The following is a 3,137-nucleotide window of genomic DNA, read 5'->3' on the forward strand; positions in this document are numbered from 1 at the left end:
TTTATATATAAAGGCCTATGCTAGGTATATGGTTAATGGTAATGTAATTCACTGACTTAACTCAGCAACCCTTTGTTTTCACGTTAAAGCAACAGGACTCGTAAAGGGATAAGTCTAGGGAGTTGTCTTTAGAGTCCCTACTTCCTAAAGCAAGAGAGATAAAAAAAGAGAGTGTGTGTGAGAGAGAGAGAGAGAGAGAGAGAGAGAGAGAAGCAGGACATTTTTGCTAAATGTATGAAAGACCAGTTGCGGTAAGTGTTCGTGATTTTAAGATTTGCGAGGATGACAGACAGAAAAGAACGCTTGCAGTTTATTTATTTATTCTATTTTTGTGGGTAGGGTGCGGCCTAGTAGGTGAAATTTACCATGTAACTCATTGTGGTTATATGTACATATAATTGATTCTAGTTTCATATATGTAATCGATTACGTATTATTAATTTATACATTAGACTCTAAGTACACTGATGACATTCGTAATGCTGAGTCCCAAGGGATATTTACTTCCTATCTCGCAAAACTCGCAGTGAAATTGATGTCAATGACTAATATAGTTTGTGAAACTGCTTTATCAAGATCCAGACACTATTCTATGGGTTTTCCGTCGTCTAATACTTTTTACGAGCGTAATATATATATATATATATATATATATATATATATATATATATATATATTATTATTATATTATATATAATATACGCATGTGATTATTTTTTTATTTTGTCCATTTGTTATTTCTTTAATTTTTTTATCAATTTTTTCGCGAATTGGCACTTTTAGACTTTTGGGCTTGCTGGACAGGAAAATTTTGCACTTTTTGAATTATTATAATTTATATAACTTCAGGAACTAAGAATTTCAATAGTAAACAACTCAGAGACCTCCCGAAGCTTTAATCACCAACAAGTCAGATTTTAGCTTGTCCTCTGGTAGAGTGGTTAGTGTTATGGTATGCCACTCTTGTTGTTGCGGATTGGCGTCTCCCCTAGGGCGACGAAAAATCAGTGTCTGTATTATGATCAGTTACTGCGTGGTGTGGGTCTGAGGGGGAGGTTGAAACCAACATTCTTTGGCGACTTGATTTAGAATCAATGGCCCCTTTGGTGTGCTTGTTCCATGTGAATAGGTTTCATCTTCTACTGAAATAATGATAATAAATAATAACACCTGCCTCGTAGATCTCTCAAGGCGACCTAAGAGAGGATTGTACCTTTCAAGGCAATGAAGAATCACTGCTCAGCTTGATTTTTGTCCTTTCGTCCGAATTCGTCTGAAGGAAGTTGTGTTTGCATGCAATGTAAACAGAAAGATTACTCACCCATCTCAATTTGTTTCTCTGGCCTTATTGGGACCCACTACCCGTCACATCTGACTCCCAAGTTTTTGTAAAACGGTGTAAACACTAAATTTCAGGACGACGCTCGTTACTCAATACCCATCTTCCACAGAGAGTTAAAGAATTTGAACATCAGTCATTCATTGGTAATCGCTCGACCTAAGTTAGAACCAGCCATGCCTTTGGGTCTCGTCTCTACTTGAATGGACGGACAGTCAGCCAGAAAAGGTCGAGGCACAATAGCTACCGTTACCATCTTTAGAGATATAGGTACCCTGTGGTAGTGGTGTAAGAATATTAGTACCATCGTAGGTCCTGCGGGACGTAAAAGGCGACTAAAAGGACAGCTGCTGCCTCGCAGGTGGACTTTTTAGTCAAAGGCTAGGCCCACCGCCAATAACTGTGGAAACTACTGCCTTGCAGTTGGATTTTTCAGTCAAAGGCTAGCCCCACCACCAGTAACCGTGCTTGATGACAGCAAGGGCATGCGGTTGTAAAAACCCCTTTGCCAAACTACAAACCATGCCTGATGTAAGGAAAGGCGCATCAGGCAACCGACCCCTTAATGTAGTGATACCGGTGGGAAAGAAGACCATCTGTAGAGATGTAGACGAGTGGCTATTATCTCCCTCCCAGGAAATCGATGCTAAGAAACTTCCGACAGATCTTGGGAGGTTAGTTTCAGGGACAATTTGCCTCAGTGAGGTTTGATGGTGGTACACAGAAGAGGACACGGGGTACAGATATCAATGCAGATTTACAACGACAGACACTGATAACATGGAATGGTACAAGACAAGCCCAATCAAGATAGCGTCCATTCAGCGAGACTCCTCCCTCCCCTCTGCCTTGTATTAGCTGATCACTTCTCTTAGAGAAGTGCCCCGTGTTTTCTAATGTGGGTTGGCTTTGTCAAAAGCTTGAAGAGATCAGTAAACATGTGTTGTAAATTACGTTTAAGTAATTGTTCATTTCGATTGCAATTCGCTGGCGACGAGGGGTTTCAGCGAATTAATTAAAGACTCGTACGTGCATCATGATATATAAGTATATATATGATTGTGTATATGTTTGTATGTTAATAAAAGGAGCCCATAAAAACGCCAAAATATAGAAAGTAAGTACTATATTTCAGAGATTGCTGTCTCTCTATTCAGTCTCTGAAATATAGTACTTACGTTCTAAATTTTGGTGTTGTTATGGGCTCCTTTTATTAGATGGAATTCTGTTGAAACAGAACATTTTCACCATTCATGTATGTATGTATGTATGTATGTATGTATGTATGTATGTATGTTATGTATGTATATGCACTTTACTCCTTTCCTTGAGATAGGGTGGCCAGGGAAAGTTTAACCCCATTGTTCACGGTAAACCTTTTAGAATGAGGTCCCTCCCACCACGACTTTTGGACGGTGGTTGCGCCTTAACATACCTGAAAGGCTATCAACAAGTAGATGCGTTACTTTGGTTAATATAACTTCAATGGGATTTAACGGACAGTGCCTAGAACATCTCTGATCTCTAGTTAATGGATCCCAGGTCCTCTCGTTGATGTGACAAGCGTCGTAGCCAGTAGATCGTGAGCACCAACCAGCCCACTCTCCTTTACACACACACACACACAAACACTCACACACACAAACACACACACACACATACATGTGCTAAGAAGACAAGATTTGGGTCTTTTCATAAAGTAGAGGTTTAAGTAAGAAGGAAATCCAAAGTCAAGAGAATATCAAATACGTAAATATAAACAGACGTCATCATGCTACAGCTGTCGCTATTACTTGAA

Source organism: Macrobrachium nipponense, chromosome 12 (assembly GCF_015104395.2).
Source record: "Macrobrachium nipponense isolate FS-2020 chromosome 12, ASM1510439v2, whole genome shotgun sequence".
Lineage (NCBI taxonomy): Eukaryota > Metazoa > Arthropoda > Malacostraca > Decapoda > Palaemonidae > Macrobrachium > Macrobrachium nipponense.